This window comes from Euphorbia lathyris, chromosome 10, assembly GCF_963576675.1.
Source record: "Euphorbia lathyris chromosome 10, ddEupLath1.1, whole genome shotgun sequence".
Classification (NCBI taxonomy): Eukaryota; Viridiplantae; Streptophyta; class Magnoliopsida; order Malpighiales; family Euphorbiaceae; genus Euphorbia; species Euphorbia lathyris.
Genome location: NC_088919.1, coordinates 49178671 through 49201588, shown reverse-complemented (window position 1 = coordinate 49201588; position 22918 = coordinate 49178671). Strand labels below are relative to the sequence as shown.

Genomic DNA, 22918 nt, shown 5'->3' with positions numbered 1-22918 from the left:
GTTCTACATCTTCCACTTCTTCATCCACGGTTGATGAATGGTGCACCATCACCATTCCCATTTTATCTTTACCACCACCCACCACTACTCCTACACCACCACCTGACCCTACGCCTCCTAGCCACCCAATTTCACCAATCCCTTCTCCTCCACCCAACACCCTACTTCTCCTTCTCCTCCACCATTACCATCCTCCATTCGTATGACTACACGCCTACGTAACAATATCACGAAACCTAATCCCAAATATGTTAATACCACCATTTTCTCTCCTCCACCCACTGAACCCAGAAATATTTCACAAGCTCTCAAAGATCCCCATTGGCGTGATGCTATGCAACAAGAATTTGACGCCTTACTTCACAATAAAACATGGGACTTGGTTCCATATAAACCTCATCAGAATGTTGTCGGGTGTCGATGGGTATTCCGAGTCAAATACAATCCTGATGGCACTATTAAACAATATAAGGCCCGTTTGGTTGCGAAGGGCTTCCATCAACGCCCGGGTCTTGACTATTCAGACACTTTTAGCCCTGTTATAAAACCTTCCACAGTTAGAGTCATCCTTTCGCTAGCTGTAGCCAACGGCTGGTCTCTTCGGCAGCTTGACATTAATAATGCTTTTTTGCAGGGTACTCTTACTGATGAGGTTTACATGGCTCAACCACCCGGTTTCCTTGATTCCACGCTTCCGACACATGTTTGTAAGCTCTCTAAGGCTATCTACGGTCTCAAACAGGCACCTCGGGCATGGTATACTGAACTGAAAACTTATCTACTGTCATATGGCTTTCGAAACTCAATTGCAGATTCGTCTCTCTTTGTTTATAAGCATGGCTCTGTGGTTTTGTATTTGATCGTCTATGTGGACGATATAATTATTACAGGTCCATCTCCTTCGCATCTTCATGAGTTTATCACCAATTTTGCTTCTCGATTTTCTCTCAAGGATCTGGGTACTTTGTCCTATTTTCTGGGTGTTGAGGTTGCTCCCACTCCTACTGGTTTATTTTTTGAACCAAACTAAATACATCAATGATCTTCTTGCCAAGTACAATATGCTTGAGTCCAAACCTGTCTCTACCCCCATGGTTGTTGATCCACCCCTCACAGTTGATTCAGGTTCTCCAATTGACAATGCAACAGATTATCAGGCAATTCTTGGTAGCTTACAATATTTGTCCTTTTCTCGCCCTGATGTGGCCTATGCTGTCAACAAATTATCTCAGTATGTTCAGTGTCCTAAGGAGAGTCATTGGCATGCCTTGAAACGCCTTCTTCGTTATCTTAATGGGACTGCTCATCATGGACTTCTTCTTAAACGGAACTCTCCATCTCAACTCCATGCCTTTACGGATGCTGATTGGGCCGGTGATCGCGATGACTATGTCTCTACATCTGGTTACATTGTTTATCTTGGTTGCAACCCCATTTCATGGAGCTCTAAAAAGCAAAGAGCTTTATCTCGCTCTTCCACGGAAGCAGAGTTTCGGGCAGTTGCTGACACCACCGCTGAGGTATTATGGTTGCATTCCCTATTGACTGAACTTGGCATTCCTCTTGCTCGATGTCCAAGCATTTACTGTGACAATTTGGGAGCTACTCACTACTCTGCCAATCCCGTCTTTCACTCTCGAATGAAGCATCTGGCAATTGCTTTTTATTTCGTGCGTGAGCAAGTTCAACTTGGGAGACTTCATGTTGCTCACATCTCCGGTCATGACCAACTAGCTGATGTTCTGACAAAACCATTGTCTAAAAGTCGGTTTTATCAGCTTGTTTCCAAGATCGGTCTTACTCTTCGAACGTCCGACTTGCGGGGGCGTGTTAAGGATAAACGTTATCCTCACATAACCGATTCTTCTCTCACTTCACAATCCTAACCGATTCTTCTCTCAGTTCACAATCCTAACCGATTCTTCTCTCACTTCACAATCCTAACCTCTTGATAACTCTTGTTATTTATTTACTAATACTTATCCTTTTGCTGTTAACCAATTCCCTGTAAATGTTTATCTTCTAGTCTTTGTATAGGTTTAGAACTCTTCTTTTGTACATCTTGTATTTCCTATTTATTCTTTCACGATTGAATACAAAAGTAAGCTTTTCACAACATCTTCAAATATAGTGCAAAGTTGAAAGTTCAATAATCACAATGTTCATCTTTAAAGTTCAGAGGCTACAATGAAAACAAGTAAAAAGTTAAAAGATCATAGGTGTAAATTACCTAAAAATATCATCCTTGTAGAATTTTTATTCTGAGTATTAAAACACAATTATTTGAAATATTGATAAAATTTACCCCAAGATTAATAAAAATATATATTTTCTTCTTATTTTATAAAACAACTCAATTTTATTCAACTCATTTATATGTTTATGTTAGAAAGTTTAGTTAAATTTGGTGCTTTTAAAAGTAATAACGATGAAAGTAAGTCACATTTCCCAAAAAGAAGAGTATAATTGTGTTAGGATGCCTACAATTGAGACAAAATTGATCTGTTTGATATGATGGAAGTAAAATTAAACTTTTTTAATAACCTTAAAACTAAATTAGTCCTTATTTTGTGCTTTTTTTGTTTCCATTTCCCGGAAATGATTCTTACCTTTTAATACTAAATATGAAATGGAAAGTGTTTGGTAAATTCTCGTGATTGTCATCAGAACTTAACAGTGTAATTTTAAATACTTTGTTTTGTAAATATACCTTTATCTTACTGTAAAATTGTGTTATTTCAGTTTTTTTTATCCTCATTCCAAAGTCTTCAATATTATATTTCTGTGAATTATAGCAAGGCTAAAATAGGGTGAATTTCGTACATGACTACTGAACTTTATCCATTTTAACATTGTGGCTATTAAACTTTAATTCTTAACCGTATGACCACTGAACTTTACACCTTTTAATACCGGTGACCATTCAACTCTAATTAACTCCTTAAAATAACCTTTAATAAAAATATTCAAGAATTAAAGTTGTTCAGAACGATATTTACCATGAAACCACATTTTTTATTTTCCAAAATCACATTTATTTGGAGCTCTCTCTCTCTAAAAATCACTATCTCCTAACCAAACAACATTTAAATGACCTCAAAACGAAAATTTTCAAGAATTAAAGTTCCTTAAAATATCATTAACTTTTTGAATTTTTACTTTGAGCCCATCAACGGTCGTTTTGGGGCGTTGAGTGACCACGAGTGTTAAAAAATGTCGAGTTCAATGGCCATATTGTTTTTTTTTGTTTTTTTTTAAATTTGCGCAGAATGCGCTTACATTAAAAGAAGAAAGTAAAATCCCCATCAGACCTGGATGTGATTCGAACCCATGACCTCCCAAGACATAGGTAAGCTCTCAACCACTAGGCTAAGAGCTTCACCACTAAAACGGAATGCTACTAGTGGGATTCGAACCCTTCAATTGCCCTATTGTTAAAAACTGAAGTTCAGTGATAATAATGTTAAAATGGATAAAATTCAGTGACCTTGGTTGTAATTTATCGGGCTAAAATACATTGGTTTAATGTGTTGGTAAAACTACCCTAATATAACTTTTGATAAATTATCAACATATAATATGCAGTTTTCTCTTTCGACATGATATTAGAGAGCACAACAAATATGGAAAATTGAGCAATTTGAGTAGCTTTCTTTTTCCCAATTTATCATTCGGTGCCAATACCATTTGAGGATTTTTCGTCACCCGTAAACATCCGTGCATGCATTAAAAAATTCCTAGATTTTATTTTAAAATTTTCCAAAACCACCCTAAAAAATATTGAGGGCAATGCATCGATCCTTGCCTCGCTCCGTTGCCACCCCTAATTTATACTAGTGGTGGAGTCAGAGAAGAGGGTTTTCGGATACAATTGCAATATTATTAAACTTTTCTTCAAGTGGAGGGTGAAACTGTAACCATTAGCCGAGGGTACAACAAAACTTTCATGCATCTCTCTTTTTCCGCTAGTGAAAAATCCAAGTGATGCTTAGAGGGAGGGTGGGGGTGAGCTTACACAAGCCGTCGAAAAACGAATTTAAAAAGACATTTGTTAAATCCGTGAATAGATTTTTTGAGAAACACGCATCTCAATGCTGATTCTGACCTTGAACAATTTTGAAAAAAAATATGAATTCCTTTTGAGTTTCAATCGTTTATATAAGATTAAAAACATATTTTTGACAAGATTTTCTTAATCGGGTCAAAAACTTATTTTATATTGATAAGAAGATCAAACTAATAAAAAAAACGTGTTTATACCAAAAAACCAAGAACAAAATCAAGAATATATATAAACACATAAATACAATCATTTTTAGAATGGTCTCACAAAATTTTTTCATATCTTTGGATACAAAAAAAAAAACACAGAGTACAAGATCTGTGGCTCTGATACCAATGAAGAGATTAACGGCAATTAATCCATTTGAGATATACGGATTCGGTCATACCTTATTGAATAGCACAACCTGTAGATCTCTCAGAGTAGCGTAAGCAGATCTTAGCACCATGATCTTGTACCACCGGTAATAGGCAACCACACAACGTTAGCCAGGGAAGACTGAATAATCCACAGACTAAAGTGAAGAAGAAGAAGGAGAGAGAGAGAGAGAGAGAGAGAGGAGGCGCAGGAAGCAAGAGGAGGCAACCTTTTTCTTTTATATTTCAACCTTATGTTGTGATTAGGGTTAAGCCTATTTATAGGAAGCTAAAACCCTAATTCTCCATCTCTTAAGATGAGCTTGTCCCGTTCCATTTCGGACGGGTCAGATTAATTAGATCCATACCCAATTAATCCTAACAATATAAATATATATATATATATATATATATATTGATATATTAAAAAATATGTATGTATATATTTTTTATTATATTCTACCAAAAAAAAATATATTTTTTATTATAAGTAATTATTAAAAGATTAAAAATTTATTTTTTATTTTAATAATATGAACAGTGATTAAATATATATTTAGTTATCATCTTATCCAAAGATTAGTAATTGTGACTATTTGATATGGACTATAATAACTTCTGTGTTAGCTTAAAATGGATTTAGAAAATAGGGTCTAAAAGTGTTTAACCGAACCAAATGGTCGTGGAGAAAGAAAACCCAAAAAAGGAACAAAGATGCAATTTGCAGCTATAAAGATCACAATAGTGAGAAATGTAGACCTGAGTTTAAGCTTGGGTGTAACAGCTTGTTTGGATGGGGGTATTTTAAAGTAAGTGAGGGTAGCTAATCTTGTTTGTTTTGAGGTGTAATTGAATGTAATAGTAAATGAGGGTAGGTGAGGTGTAATTGAATGTAATAGTAAACTGAAGTTCAGTGATAATAATGTTAAAATGGATAAAATTCAGTGGTCATGGATGTAATTTATTGGGCTAAAATACATTGGTTTAATGTGTTGGTAAAACTACCCTAATATATCTTTTGATAAATTATCAACATATAACATCAAATATGGAAAATTGAGCAATTTCACTAGCTTCCTTTTTGTCGGAGATTAATATAAGATCTATGATTGGACCTTAATTATCAGTTCGAGCTTTTAGTTCAATCGGTTCCACGACATGGTATCAGAGCCTCTAGGACCAAATGGTCGAGGGTTCGAGTCCCGGCAACCTCATTGATGTGTGGAATTAAAAACATATGGCGGGATGGGCCAGTGTTGTGCACGCTGCAAGCCCAAGGGCCAAGGGGCATTTGCGTGTGGGGCTGTGTCGGAGATTAATATAAGATCTATGATTGGGCCTTAACTATCAGTTCGAGCTTTTAGTTCAATCGGTTCCACGACACTTTTCCCCAATTTATCCTTCGGCGCCCATACCATTTGGAGATTCTTCGTCACCCCAAACCGTCGAAAAACTCAATGAAAAATTATACCTAAAGCTGTTATTTATACCTAATTTTGAATTTTCGCATCAATATATATATGAGATAAGCTACAAAAACATTCTATAACTATCGACTAAAAGAGACTTTATCTTATAATACTCTAAATGGTACAATTAAGGACCTAACTTTGACAACTTGGACCAATTTCCAACCATATTAACGAAGTCTCTCCTCAATCACAAATCTTGTTATCTTTACTCTACTTGTGTACGTGTCATGTTATCACTATTAACATATCAATTATGGTAAAAGTCTAAAACAACTTGGTGCTTGATAGGGACGTTTTGTCCCTATCTTTTTAGCGTGATTTACGGTTTATTTTGAACTAATAATTAAAGGTTAATTACAAAAATAAGTATGTTTTGAATAAATGATAAAATAAAAATAAAATTTGTTCTTTCAATAATTTTCTTTACTTTTTGATTAATTTCAGAAAAAATAAAACATCAAGTAACTTCGGTGTTCGTAGTCATATTTTGCAGGTACGGCATAAACACATGAACAAAGGAAGAATTGGGAGTTCAGCCTTAAGCCACGCGGGGCGTAAAATACTTTATGCGGGGCGTGCCACGTCAGCGTTGTACAATTCCCACTAATTCACGGTAGTCAACCTGTTCATTCCCACAAGGTCCACGCGGAGCGTAACTCAGAGCACGTGGGGCATGCAAAGTGTGAAATAGTTGATAAAGTTCCAGAGACTCAACCACGCGGGGCGTACCCTGGTCTACGCGTGGCGTGGCTGAGTCAACTCTTCTGCATCCAGTCCACGCGTAAGAGAAGTCTTCAACGGAGTGGGGAATTGCCAGACACGCGAGGCGTGCCATGTGAAACCTGCAGCTACAATGAGAAATCCTACAAGTACCTTGTGTATTTATGATTTTACCCCCGAACTTGATGTGTATAAATAAGAGTGATTAGCACTCATTTCAGCATTCAATTTTTTATGTACTAAAGTTCCTTACACCTTGAGAGCTTGTATAATGCTCCGTTTTCACTATACGTGTTATTATTTGTTGCTTGCTTTGATACTTATAATTGATTATTGTGTAGGTCGCTTGCGAGCTCCGAAATCTATTAGGAATCACATAGGTGTTGCCTTACTGGAGTTGACAATCCGAAAACCATAGGAATTGATGAGCCACGGAACTTACGGGCCCTAGTTTCTGATCCTAAGAATTAGAGTCGCCTTAAGAAGGAATCACGACCCTAGAACCTCACGGAGTTGTTTGGTCTATAGATAGTCGTCTTTGCAAGAGTAAATTATTAACCGTATATGTTTGGAGTTGTTTGTCGTACGTTTTAACTTATCATTACCCGTATCATTCCAAAAGGGCTTAAAATACATGAAAATTGTCTCACCCATAGTTTACGAGTAGTTTGTAGTTGTTACCCAAACTCAAGTCTAAAGTATTCACCGCTTAGATAACGTCTAAAACCGAGTAGTTTAATACTTATAGTTATAAATCCCGTGGATTCGATACCCGGTCTTAACCGAATTATTACTTGATACGACGGAGTACACTTTCCCGTACGTAGTGTCTAGTAGAGTTAAAACTCGTAGAAAGGTCTTAACCATAGCGCACACACATAATAGTTTACCGATCTACTAGATTCTCACTCATCAGTGCTTTCACGTTTTGTCAAACAGATACCTGTGAATTTTTTTTTTGTCCAAACGGGGATTGAGGTTTTTTTATGACCAAAAAATGACTAAGGTCTTTCACTTTGTTAAAAATAAGGACCTCAAAATTAAAATGAGCATTCACATCATCAAAACAAAAACTTGATGATATTACAAATAACTTCAATTCTTTAAATTTTTAATTTTGAGATTATTTAGGTGTTGTTTTGTGAGGAGAGACAAACCTCCGAAAAGGATGATTTCGGAAAATAAAAAATTTGGTTCCATACACAATTTGGTACTAACCAACTTTAATTTTTGAAAATTTCCATTTTAACGTCGCCAGCGATCATTTTTTCGATATCAAACTAAAAGACCTTTGGTTTTAGCAAAACGAAAACTTCAGTCTTCGTTCGAATAAAAAACTCTACGAATACAAATTTGACAAAACGTGAAAACACTAATATTTCTTTTACTATCAAAGATACATATATACATATAGTATTGTGTTTGTCTCATCTTATTTAAATTCTTATCACATGTTCTGTTGTGCACATGTAACAAAAAAATAAATAAATAGCCCAAATATTTCATCTAGGTTAAACATATTTCATCATCACCTATTATAAAAATGCAAAACTTTTATTTTCTGAACTAATTAATATAAAATTTTTGCACAAATACATAAAAAATATATACTTCTTAAATGATGTTTGAAATTGATTCAATCTTCTAAAATTACACTAACATTTATGAAGTCATTAATGAAATGCTCTTAGTTTGTAATGATATAGATATTTTTATACTTTTTATTTTAAACTTTTAAGAAAATATTTTCTTATCTCTTATTTTGCCTTCGTAGAAGAATATGCTAAACTCAGTCCAACTACATTAGGCCCAAATAATACAAACCAACCCTCAACTAAGTCAGATCCCAACAAAATAAACAATTGTAATTAGTTGGACTATTAGGTGTACTACGTTTTGTTATTTTTCCCTTTCTTGTAACAATAGGATATTTTTAGGTTGGGCAGTTGTGATTCTTTCTGGCTACCATCACACACCTTGTGTGATTGTTCTTTCCTGTATATAAGTTTCGTTGCTCATCAATGAGCTAATCAAGGAAGAAGATATTATTTTCCTCTATTGAGTTTATTATGGTATCAAAGCATCTCTGAAAAGCTTCTGTATGAGACCTAATTTTTTTTATCTTCTTCTTTCTTCACTCTTTATAAATGGTAGCCATTACAACATCAAATCCTTATCACCTATCTACAAATGAAAACCCATCTCTAATACTAGTCACCTCTGTCTTAACTGGTCCTAATTATCACCAATGGAGCAGATCAATGCAAATGGCATTGATGTCAAAGAACAAATACAGATTTGTTGTCACGTCCGTGCCTAAAATATTAATTATTAAAATCAAAGGAAATTTGCATATCAAATTGAATTAATTTTTATTTGGAATAACATTTCAAAATTATCATTTAATTCTCTTAGATCGAAAATAACATCTTTCGATTAATCCTCGATTTATCAATAAGAGTTTAGTCCGTCAGACTAACACGCAACATTTTATTTTAAGAAGCTTGGAATTATTACTAGGTGGTTAAGCAAGTTAATCCGACCATTATTATTATGAAGTTTGGATTATATGATTTAAAAAACAACAAAACCCCTAAGTTAGGCGTCTAATTATTCCAGTAAATTGTTGGGTTCTTTGTTGGGTTCTTTATACTTATTTTGAAAGAATTAATTTACAACTACACATGGTTTATATGTCAAATTGTTAAATCCTACTAATTATAATTAAATTCCAATTATCAATACAATCAATTACAAAAAATAAAATAAATAAAAACAAAGAAAAGTGCGGGTGTCATTTAATTATCAACTTAGCACTTTAATTGTCCTATGAGCTGTCATTTAATGAGAAGATTTATCTAGATACAAAGCTCCTTTTTTCTTCCCTGCTCTCTGGCTCTCTCTTTGTCGAATATGGTAAGGAATCTAGGAGCTCGGCTCCGATTCTCTTCTGTCGGCCATGACTGCCGGTTGAAATGAGTCTGATTAGTTCGTTTTAGACGGATTCGGTTCCGGTCTGTGGCGGTTTCCTTTAGTTTCAGGTAGTTCCAATGGTTCCTCCTAGTTGTTTTTCATGGATTCAGTCTCTCTTTGGCTGGATCTTAACATGCAGTTAAGGTGCGAAGATATTCTATCTTTTGCAGTAAATCGTCATTGTCGGTACCTTTCTATGCACGATTTCTCTTTTTATGACTTCATAAATAACTTGCTTATACTTGCGTGTGGGTGTTGTTTTTCTCTGAAATTATTTAACTGAGAACACAGGTTTGTGGCTGTCCATTGGGGTTCAGATTGGAATAGGAACAAGGAGGAAGATGAATTATGGGGATGGATTTTCTAGGGTTTCATTGCAGATTAGATTAGAGTGGTTTTTGTTTGCTGGTTGATTTTTCTTGTAAAAAGTCGTTTTAGGACTTTGGGTTGGATGGATTTGATAAAAATAACTCGTTTGGTAAAAATGACTCATTCGGGTAAAAAGAGCCGTGTTGGACGTTTCAGTTGGATTCGCTTAGTAGAAATGATTTGTTGATAAAACTTGATAAAAATTACCATTTTAGTAAAAAAAAATAGCCGTGTTACAGGTTTGAGATTAATTCGTTTAGTAAAAATGGTTTGTTTAATAAAAAAAACAGTAGTGCTAGATGTTAAGTTTGATCTTTTAGTAAAAGAGTCGTTTTAGACTTAAGACATTTAAGTGGATTCGTTTCGTAAGTAGACATTTTGGACTTGAGTTGAACTCGTATCATAAATCGAGTCGTTTAGACTTTGAAGTTGAATTTGTTAAGTAAAAAGATAACATCAGATATTTTTCTTTCGATAATGGGTAGAATTACGTGGCTTTGATTCCCGATTTAAAGTGAAAAGACGATTCGGGATACGTAGGAAGCTTGATAGAATTATCAAGTCCAAGCTAAACAAACAAATAAATAATTGTTAGACAGTTTTTTGTGGTCTATTTGGAAATTAAGTTTTTAACGAGTTAAAAATTTATGACCCAAATTCGAAGATTGTTATCTTATTTTCCTTTCATACCCGATGCAGTTTAGGATCGGGTGTGACATTTTGGTATCAGAGCCCTAGGTTAATTTTCTCGGACCTAACATAAAGAAATTTAGTAATGGAGAAATATCTAGTTATTATAACGACAATTTTTTTTAGTTATTATTCTGCAAAAGCAAGTAACATATGAGATAGGTGATTATACATTTTCTGGTTTTGCTGTCTATCTTCAATTATAGGATGCTGACAATTTAGGGTACTTACAATCATTAGTTTTCAATTAGAAGTAACACTTAATGCAATTTAATTTGATCAATTGGAACCATACAAATATTTTGATAGTGAGTACTTATTGCATGTTTTTCTAAGGTTTCATCAGTCATGTGAGAAAATGTAGTCTATGACCTTATCGAACTGTGATTTGAGCTTTTGAAGAATATGAGGACTAGAATTTTCTTCATTGTGTCTACGAGTTCACTTAATAACGAATTTCCTTATTTTTCTTTTGTCAATAAATTGAACCTTGATCTATCTACTATTTGTATGGATTGTTGGTATGCTGCATTGAATTAAAGATGAATTGGACTTATGGGTTCATAAGCGTGCATTGAGTGTTTTATAGGTGAACTGATGGAATTAAATGGCATTATATATTTTGCAAACGTCTAGTGTGGTAAAGTTCTCACTTAGACTTGGTTTGGTCATGCTTTGGTAATCATAATTAAGGCATATATTATGTGTTTGTTTGGAACTCTTTGTGCTTCATAGGTCCAAAAAGAACGAATTAATTGGTTTTAGATCTTAGGTTCTAGAATGAGTTAAAAGTTATTATTCTCGATTGATAAAAAGTTATGGTTAATATATATACCATGTCAAAATTGCTAATTTGAAGACAAAAATTAACTTAAGAGTTTGTTGCTCCATGATAACATTGAGTGAGTAGTTGGTACTCCATAGAGATGGACTTTGGATGATTTTGGATGCCGTGAGAACTGTCAAGTAAAGAAGCTCTCTGAAATTTTGTTTTGTGGATGTGATTGGGACATGATTTGCAAGTCAAAATGTTTTGGCATGTGAAACTAGTTTTCTTCCTAAGGGTTGATTGTTGACATGCATGAACAAAGATAAAATTCTATGAATGGAGGGCATATGAATTTGCTGGAAAATATGAAATATTTGGTATTTCAATAATAGCAAGTATTGGAATTTGATATCGAAAACTTTAAATGAGAAAGGTTTCCTATTTTAAATGAGTATTTTGGAAAGAAAGTATTTTTATTATCCATCAGAAGTAGTCCGGATCGGTGGGCTTGTTATTTAAAGACCATATTTAGTGAGAAATATGGCCTGTGTACACAGTCTGAAGACCTATCGGGTATGGCAGTGAAGTGTCGGGTAAGACCATATGGGATAGGCAATGTTAAAGAGATGTCTCGAATATGTTACGTGTTATGGATTGATATATGAGGGGATACTCGGTGATGGATACAATTAAAATTTGATTTGAACTTTGGTTTTAACAAAGTGTTCATATATAGATCATTATGTTTTGATTATATTGATTTGAACATTTGGATATAAATATGATTAGTTTGATAATCAAATAAAAAGGTTATTTTCAAGTTATTATATACTTATAGCTAAAAAAAAATTCTTAGTTTTTGATAATTGATAGTTACTTACTGAGATTTCTATCTCGTATTTTCACTTGTTTTATGGAATTTTGATTAAATTTTTATTTTGATGGAAAAATTTATATAAATCAAAGTTTGGTTGAATATTTGATGAATTTTGATTTAGTTGGTATTTTAATAGAAAAATATTTAGTATCCATCGGGAGTAGTCCGGACGGGTGGCTTCGATATTTGAAGACCATGTTCAGTGAGGGACATGGCCTGTGTACACAGTTGAAAGACCTTTTCGGGTATGGCAAAGAAGTGTTGGGTAAGACCATATGGGACTAGGCAATATTATGAGACATCTCGATTATGGATATGATTGGAAATATGATATAGGGGATGTACGTGATGGATACATATGTTGAACTCAAATATTATGTTTTTAAAGAAATGCTTTGGTTGCGGATTCTTCATATTGCATAGATTTGAAACAACATGAAATTTTTCTGTTTAAGATTTGAAATAGATAAGTTTGAGTATGAGAATTGATGAATTTTGAGGGCAAAATTCTTTAAGGATGGGAGAATTGTCACGTCCGTGTCCAAATTTCTAGAATTTATACCTAGATATTAATATATATTATAATTATGGGGTATGTGATTTTTATTTGGTGTTATAGGAAAAATTTTGAGTTAATTTGATGGGTTGATGTGCAAATTAAAAGTTTAGGGTAATTATTAAAAGATTATATAAAGATGGAGGACCAAAATGGATATTTGTCAAATTTGGGATATAAATCCCAAATTGTTCCAGGAGCTATGATCCATCATCGTCATCTTATTTCTTTCTTTTCTTTTCTTCTTTGTTTCTTTTTCTTTCATTATTATCAAACCGTTCTTTGACCGTTTCTCCACCGTTTCTTTGATTTACGGAGATTCGACCGTCCAAATCACTTGAAACTTAAACTATAGCATCCTTAAGTATAGATCTAAATCCTAACCGAAGAGTTTTTGAGTTTCGAAAGCGTTTGGAGGGAAAACGTCATAGACAGGATTTAGAGGAGAATTGAACGGGTGTATTTTCTTCAATTAGCAGCTAAGGTAAGTAACTATCAACTATATTTCGAGTTTTATGTATATAGATATATATATAATCAAAGAATTTCCAGAAATTGATATTTTAGGATTATGCCGGAATTTTGTAAAATTGAGGTTTTTCACAATCTTGCTTTTTATTGTGAAATTATAGTTCAAATGAACTATTGACTATGTTTATATGTGAATTACAGATTTTACTTGGTTATGTTGATCTGAGGTTTTCGTTGGTTGATTAACTTTGAAATTTTATTTGATTAAGGATTGATATTTTGGAGAATTGAACACTTGTGAGCTTGATTATGATCAAGTGAAGTATATACAAATATACATATATGTTTTTGGTTCCAATCTATATATATATATGGAATAAAATGTTTGGTATCCATTGAGAGTAGTGCGGTTTGGTGGATTTAATTCTAAAGACCATATTTAGTGAGAAATATGGCATGTGTACACAGTCTGAAGACCTATTGGGTATGGCAGAGAAGTGTTGGGTAAGACCATATGGGATAGGCAATGTTAAGAGACGTCTCGTATATGTGTTGTGATTTGTGACTGAAAATATAAGGGGATGAACTCAAACATGGATACAATATTTTATGTTTTTGGTTTAATACCTTGATTCTATTATGAACTTAAGTTTTGAGTATATTTTACAAGGTTTTGATTAAATCCTTTATAAATGTATATATATGTAGTTATGTTAAGTAAAGTTGATTTTTATAACTGATAGTTTCTTATTGAGATTTTTGTCTCATGTTTTCCAAATGTTTTTAATGTTTTGTTTTAGGCGAAGAAGTGTAAGGTACCGAGAGGGTACTCGATCCTAGGGCGAGGTTCGGTTACATCTACGAGGTGCAAGTCGTCTCTAGGGTATTGCATCCATTTTGTTCATGTACATATATGTGGATAGTATAAGGACACTTGTATAACTTGTTTTTGGTAGTGTCCTTTTGTTTGATATGTATTGTCTACATATATATATATATATATAATTAGCTGAAATTGAGAACTTGTGGAGTAGTGTGATATGAGTTATGAGTAAGTCATAACTTGTCTATATAGGTGATGCTGGAAAATCAGATTCGTACCTGAATCTTGTGATGCATTTTTCGACCAGATATAGGCCGAATCTGTCATGGAGTCCTAAATGAAAGTTCTTTATTATTATCTTACGTTTCCAAGGGTTTTTGAATCGCCTTAATCGGACTCTGTATGAAAAAGTTATGCCGACATATGTTGGTCATTTTAGCTTTAAACTAGAATTTGGTTTTCGCTTTGATTTTTCGCCTTATTTGAGAGATACTACTACTTGTTTATATAATAAGTCAGTGGTAATGTCTCACCGTCTTATCTGATCTTAATTTTAGGTCGGGTTTGACAGTCCGTGCCTAAAATATTAATTATTAAAATCAAAGGAAATTTGCATATCAAATTGAATTAATTTTTATTTGGAATAACATTTCAAAATTATCATTTAATTCTCTTAGATCGAAAATAACATCTTTCGATTAATCCTCGATTTATCAATAAGAGTTTAGTCCGTCAGACTAACACGCAACATTTTATTTTAAGAAGCTTGGAATTATTACTAGGTGGTTAAGCAAGTTAATCCGACCATTATTATTATGAAGTTTGGATTATATGATTTAAAAAACAACAAAACCCCTAAGTTAGGCGTCTAATTATTCCAGTAAATTGTTGGGTTCTTTGTTGGGTTCTTTATACTCATTTTGAAAGAATTAATTTACAACTACACATGGTTTATATGTCAAATTGTTAAATCCTACTAATTATAATTAAATTCCAATTATCAATACAATCAATTACAAAAAAATAAAATAAATAAAAACAAAGAAAAGTGCAGGTGTCATTTAATTATCAACTTAGCACTTTAATTGTCCTATGAGCTGTCATTTAATGAGAAGATTTATCTAGATACAAAACTCCTTTTTTCTTCCCTGCTCTCTGGCTCTCTCTTTGTCGAATATGGTAAGGAATCTAGGAGCTCGGCTCCGATTCTCTTCTGTCGGCCATGACTGCCGGTTGAAATGAGTCTGATTAGTTCGTTTTAGACGGATTCGGTTCCGGTCTGTGGCGGTTTCCTTTAGTTTCAGGTAGTTCGAATGGTTCCTCCTAGTTGTTTTTCATGGATTCAGTCTCTCCTTGGCTGGATCTTAACATGCAGTTAAGGTGCGAAGATATTCTATCTTTTGCAGTAAATCGTCATTGTCGGTACCTTTCTATGCACGATTTCTCTTTTTATGACTTCATAAATAACTTGTTTATACTTGCGTGTGGGTGTTGTTTTTCTCTGAAATTATTTAACTGAGAACACAGGTTTGTGGCTGTCCATTGGGGTTCAGATTGGAATAGGAACAAGGAGGAAGATGAATTATGGGGATGGATTTTCTAGGGTTTCATTGCAGATTAGATTAGAGTGGTTTTTGTTTGCTGGTTGATTTTTCTTGTAAAAAGTCGTTTTAGGACTTTGGGTTGGATGGATTTGATAAAAATAACTCGTTTGGTAAAAATGACTCATTCGGGTAAAAAGAGTCGTGTTGGACGTTTCAGTTGGATTCGCTTAGTAGAAATGATTTGTTGATAAAACTTGATAAAAATTACCATTTTAGTAAAAAAAAATAGCCGTGTTACAGGTTTGAGATTAATTCGTTTAGTAAAAATGGTTTGTTTAATAAAAAAAACAGTAGTGCTAGATGTTAAGTTTGATCTTTTAGTAAAAGAGTCGTTTTAGACTTAAGACATTTAAGTGGATTCATTTCGTAAGTAGACATTTTGGACTTGAGTTGAACTCGTATCATAAATCGAGTCGTTTAGACTTTGAAGTTGAATTTGTTAAGTAAAAAGATAACATCAGATATTTTTCTTTCGATAATGGGTAGAACTACGTGGCTTTGATTCCCGATTTAAAGTGAAAAGACGATTCGGGATACGTAGGAAGCTTGATAGAATTATCAAGTCCAAGCTAAAAATTATCAGAATCTCAAAAAATGTGGATTTTTAATAGAATATGAATTAAAAATTAGTTTTAAAATATTAGTTTTTAATAAATTATTATAAAATAGGGATTAAATATGTAAGATTATAACCGACATGTCAAAATTATTATTAACTATCGCTTTAACCCTTCTAAATATTAATTATGTCTAAGATATTTATTGTATTTTTTTTTAATAAAAAAACAATGCATTAATGAGCCAGATCATGGAAAAGTTGTAACAATGAATCAGAAACAGAACTCGGTAATAAATTAAAAAAAGAAGGGCAAGTGGATAAACGAGAAGACTGTGCTACACATGTGCCATCCCATTCGCTTGTCGTCGTATCCATTTAACTGAGTAAGAGTCATTTGATGTTAGAATCGATCGTATTTGAATAATTCTATCCCCAAATTCAGAATCATCAACAGAAGTAGAATTTATTGTATCAATCACTTGTTTAGCATTAGATTCGAAAACCACATTCCTTATTTCATCAGCTTCTAGCCATTGCATAGCCTATAATAGAGCTTCGGCCTCACATTCTCGTGTTGTCGGAAAACATAACAGACCCGCACATCTCCCCATTACAAATGGCCCATGTGCATCTCGTACTGCTGCTCCCATCCCTACACGACCATCAGCGCTAAAACATGCAGCACCAACACAACACGAGAGAAGTCCTTCAGATGGCAAGTGCCAAGCCGTGCAACCAGCAAATGAAATATTTTCTACTACTGTATTTCCGATCTGTTGTTCTTCCATACCAGTCTGATTTCTCAAGGCATTTGTTTCTGACTAATCATTAAGTACTGTGAAAGCTTGAGCCACTACTTGATCTGTTGTATGAATCTCATACTGCCAAAGACGGGTATCTCTAGTCTGCCATGAGTTAATCACAATTTTCTTTTATCAAATTGTCTAAAATAATTTACCATGTTATTAATATAGTTACAAAAAACCAGCAAAAAATATACGAAACTGCTTCAATTTATGGACAAACTTGTTTGGAAGGTCCGTTGTGACAGTTAAATAATAATCAAACTAATCTTTTCAAAATTTCGATATTGGAGGACTTAAATTGATCTTATTTGGAAACGTTAAGCTTAAATTTGCACAATGTTTAGTCCCCCCTATTTGGAAAAAGACATTATAAGGTGTCTATCTTTTGTTACTGTTAACCTTTTAGTCCTTTTATCTTTTTTTAACCATTATATTCGGTATAAATAGACAAACAGAAAATACCAGAGTAATATGGTCATTTTGTACCGTACTATGACTGTCTTGAAAGCTAAGATATATTTGGTTAAAAATCTAAAAAAATAGACAAAATACCAAAAGTTAACAGTGATAAAAAATTAGAGACCTTATAATATGTTTTTTGAAATAAAGTGAGACATAAAAAGGCAAGGACTAAATATATTTAATCACTGTTCATATTAATTTATTAAAATAAAAAACAAAATTTTAATCTTTTAATAATTACTTATAATAAAAAAAATATACATACATATTTTTTAATTTATTTAATATATCAATTTATATGTATATATGTATTGTTAGAATTAATTGGGTATGGATCTAATTAATCTGACCCGCCCGAAATGGAACGGGCCAAGCTCATCTTAAGAGATGGAAAATTACGGTTTTAGCTTCCTATAAATAGGTTTATGATGAGGGCATCTTGTGCTCGTACGTGGAGCGAAAGATAGAACCCGTGGAGCGTGCGTCTAATGCTAAGAGGGGAGGAAGAGAACCACACGTAGAGGAGGCCACTAATCTAGTCCACGCGGAGCGTGTAATAAGACAAGCAGAGAGTGGAAGGATGGTTCGAGAAGGGGATGAAGATGCATCTGACGAGGACCAATTCTAGAGGCCCACTCACGCGGAGCGTCCTTCAAGGCACGCAGAGCATGAGATAGTTAAAGTAGTCTTCAACGTCAAGCAAAGAAGAGGAGGAAGACTAGGGTTAAACTTTATCCATTTGATCGCCTGCCCTTGCCTCTTTCTATTTCCTTAATTCATTCCTTAATTTACTCCTTAATTGCCTCCTTCTATTTCCTTAGTTTCATTCCTTAATTTACTCCTTGATTGCCTTTTTCTATTTCCTTATTTTAATTCCTTAAATTACTCTTTCTTTCTTTTTTTTTGGTAGGAAAGGAAAGAAAAAAAAACAAACAAACAAAACAACTCAACCCGGGATCAGCCTAGGAAAACTGACCCCACCACTCCTTTTAAGATTACCCCAATCTACCCTTATTTATACCGTTTTAATTAATTATGTAGTTGCCCTTTTGTGTAATTTGTTTTAGGTTTGTTTTAGGGTTTTTGAGATGCTATAAATACATCTCTTTCTTTGTAATCAAGACAACTTTTATCAATCAATTTTATTATCTTCTTCATTGAAGCTTGTTAGGGTTTTCAACCTCAACAATGTGGGATCTATGATTTCCTATGGATTTTGGGCCGTAAAACCAAGATTCATCCTTCAAGTTCAGCTTGAGAAGAAACATCTTTGTTACTTTACGATTAAAACTAACACGTCCTGAAACCGATCTGTATCAGTTTAACACTAATCACAACATAAGGTTGAAAAATAAAAAAAAAGGTTGCCTCCTCTTGCCTCCTGCACCTCCTCTCTCTCTCTCTCTTCTTCTTCTTCTTCTTCTTCTTCACTTTAGACTGTGGATTATTCAGTCTTCCCTGGCTAATGTTGTGTGGTTGCCTGTTACCGGTGGTACAAGATCGTGGTGCTAAGTTCCGCTTCCGCTACTCTAAGAGATCTACAGGTTCTGCTATTCAATAAGGTATGCCCGAACCCGTATATCTCAAATGGATTAATTGTCGTTAATCCATTCATTGGTATCAGAGCCATAGATCTTGTACTCTGTGTTTTTTTTGTATCCATAAATATGAAGAAATTTTGTGAGATCATTCTAAAAATGATTGTATTGATGTATTTATATATATTCTTGATTTTGTTCTTGATTTTTGGTATAAACACATTTTTTTATTAGTTTGATCTTCTTATCAATCTAAAATAAGTTTTTGTGCCGATTAAGAAAATCTTGTCAAAAATATGTTTTTGATCTTCTATAAACGATTGAAACTCAAAAGGAATCCATATCTTATGCTTTTTCAAAATTGTTCAATGTCAGAATCAGCCTTGAGATGCGTGTTTCTTGAAAAATCTATTCACGGATTGAAGAAATGTCTTTTTAAATTCATTTTTTTCTTCTGTTTCTATGCAAAAAAAATTAGGCATGTTTTTCGAGAAAACTAACCACACCATCATGTCCACAAAACCCCAAAACCCTAAGATCAACATATTACGGTGGCAGAACGGAGTTCGGGAGGGCGGCACATGGCCCCCACGCGCCACCACGTGTGCTGCATGTGCGGCACCTCTTGATGTCCGTTTCCCCCCTTTTTTTGGCGGATTAACTCGAAATAATTTTTTGGACTTTTTGGTAATTTTTGGACTGTCGGGATATTTAATTTTACTGTATTAGATATTCTAAAAGGATAAAACTCAGTGGAGGTGCTCTTCTTTTGAGACATGTTCAGAAGCTCTTAATATATTAAGTCTGGAGTTGTTTTCTGACAATTATAAAACAATTAATTGGTTTATATATGAAAATTTAACTCAATTAAATTAAATTTTAATAGGTTAGAATGCAATAAAATTTTAAAACTGAAAATTTTGGACAGTTATAATCCAATAAATTCCGGAAGGCATTTTTTCTTAAAAAATTTAAGAGGTATATTTGACAAAATACCACGTAATATTAAATTTAATCAGTTACAATGCAATAAATTTTGACTTGAAAATTCAATGAAATTAAATTTAATCGGTTATAATGCAAATAAATTTGAAACTGGAAATTCAATGAAATTGAACTGTTACAGTTGGAAAAGATTGTTTTTTCAAAAAGCAAAGATGAATTGCTTTTGTAGAAAGCTACTTTTCAGCTATAAAAGCAAACAAATGGTATCTAACCAAACACATAGAACTCTCTCTTTTAAAGTGAAAAGGCAAACAAAAAGGGAAACGTAGGTAATCAAACATCCCTTAGGGGGGTGTTTGGTTGCTCCTTTTCATGCTATTGTTTGCATTTTCATTTCAAAAGTGAGAGTTTTAAGTGTTTGGTTAGTGACCTCTTATTTGCCTTTTACATCTAAAAACCAGCATTAGGTGTTTGGTTAGTGACCTCATGTTTGCTTTTTACACCTGAAAAGTAGCTTATTGTACAACAACAGCAAACCTTAACAGAAAACAACAACAGCAAACAACAAACCATAACAGCAAACATCACATAATAAGTAAAACAAACTAGCCCTTATATTTCAAAGTTAATTTTGTTATATTATATTGGTTAATTTTCAGTCTTTATATTAAATCTTTAAGCCAGCTGTCTCGCCCATTTGAAGCACCTAACAATCAAAGAACGGGAATTAGTCTAGATGTGGACATGTTTCAAAGGTGCCGCCATGGTAATGGAGGACCTCCAAGATTACCTCATGGTTTGACAAACTATTTTATATAAATAATGAGTTTCATTATCTTTATTTTATTTTATATGTGCATTATGTTATTATTTAATTAGTAATTAAACAAAAATATATATTTACTGTATATACATGTGAATAAATAAATAAAAATATTTAAAAACTTATTAATTTTCTTTTTGCATCATATTAAAGCTATTTATATAAAGAGAAAGCCAGGTTTTCAAAAGTCTGAATGTATTTTCGAACTATGCAACATATTGATGGAGTTTGAAACTCCACCAAAACTCACTTGCTTTGGTTGAGTTTCAAACTCCATCGCTATATTGCATATACATTAAGACTTTCGAAAACCTAGCTTTCTCTTCTATACATAGCTTTAATTTGATGCAAAAAGAAAATTAATAAGTTTTTAAACATATTTATTTATTTATTTATTCACATGTATATATTGTAAATATATATTTTTGTTTAATTACTAATTAAATAATAACATAGGGTATATATAAAATAAAATAAAGATAACGAAACTCATTATTTATATAAAATAGTTTGTCACACCATGATGTAATCTTGGAGGTTCTCCATCACCATGGTGGCACCTTTGAAATGTGTCCACATCTAGACTAATTCTCGTTCGTTGATTGTTAGGAACTTCAAATACATGAGACATCTGGTCTAAATATTTAATCTAAAATAGTATGTAATGACTGAAAATTCAACCAATATAACAAAATTAACTTTGAAATATAAGGGATGTTTGATTACCTAATTTTTCATTTCTGTTTCCCTTTTCACTTTAAAAGAGAGGGTTTGATGTGGTTGGACACCATTTGTTTGCTTTTTATAGCTGAAAAGCAGCTTTCTACAAAAGCAATGCATCTCTGCTTTTTTTAAAAACAATCTTTTCCAACCGTAACAGTTCAATTTCATTGAATTTTCAGTTTCAAATTTATTTGCATTATAACCGATTAAATTAAATTTCATTTAATTTTCTAAGTCAAAATTTATTGTATTGTAACTGACTAAATTTAATCTTACGTGGTATTTTGTCAAATATACCATTTAAATTTTTTAAGAAAAAATGCCTTCCCAAAATTTATTGGATTATAATTGTCCAAATTTTTCAGTTTTAAAATTTTATTGCATTCTAAACTATTAAAAATTAATTTAATTGAGTTAAATTTTCATATATAAACCAATTTTTTTTTAATAAAGTTGCGCAACGCGCTTACATTAAAGAAGAAAGGAAAATCCCCACCAGACCCGGATGTGATTCGTACCCATGACCTCCCAAGGCATAGGTAAGCGCTTCACGACCATATATAAACCAATTAATTGTTTTATAATTGTTAGAAAACAACTTCATGCTTAATAGATTAAGAGCTACTAAACGTGTCTCAAAAGATTGATTGGCTCCCTAAATTTATAACATACCTTAAATAAGAATAGGAATAAATCACCCTAATAATTCTAACTTACCTTAAATAAGAATATAAAATATAATCTACCTTAAATCACCCTAATAATTCTAACCTACCTTAAATAAGAATAGGAAATACAATCTACCTTAAATAAAAATAAGAAATACAATACTTCACTAAATAGGAAAAAATAAAACTTCATATAAAATATAAATTTAATATGATAAATCTTCAGTTCTTTCAATCCAGTTCGATCCAATCCAACCTAATTCGATTATCGGTCCAGTTCTGGATAATTTCGGTCCAATTCAGTCCAATTCTTTAATAAAAAGTCAACAGTCTAGTTCGGTCCATTTCTTAAAAAAAATCTACAATTCGGTCCAATTCTGGATCTTTTTACTCGAATATTCGGTCCAATTCAGTTTCTCCAAGATCCGCGTACAACCCTAATTGAAAGTGGTGGTTTCAAGAGGAAGGCCGCGACAAAGGCAAAGGAGAGATAAGAAAAGTCAATTAATGGTTTTTAATTATTAAAGAAATTTAATTATCATTTCAATTTCATTGGCTATCACACACCACATCAAATTTTGAGACGGTGTGTCAGGCACACAGTATAATTTCTCCACAGTATAATTACCCCTAATGTCATAACACGAGCAA

General features: G+C 33.1%; 1 long non-coding RNA gene across 1 annotated transcript; it reads left to right on the top strand.

Moving 5' to 3' along the window:
* Positions 1 to 9071: 9071 nt before the first annotated feature.
* On the top strand, positions 9072 to 14505 carry LOC136208355 (uncharacterized). Its single transcript, XR_010677093.1, has 2 exons — positions 9072 to 9728; positions 14117 to 14505. It is a non-coding gene; the product is annotated as an uncharacterized lncRNA (long non-coding RNA).
* The last annotated feature ends 8413 nt before the right edge of the window (positions 14506 to 22918 follow it).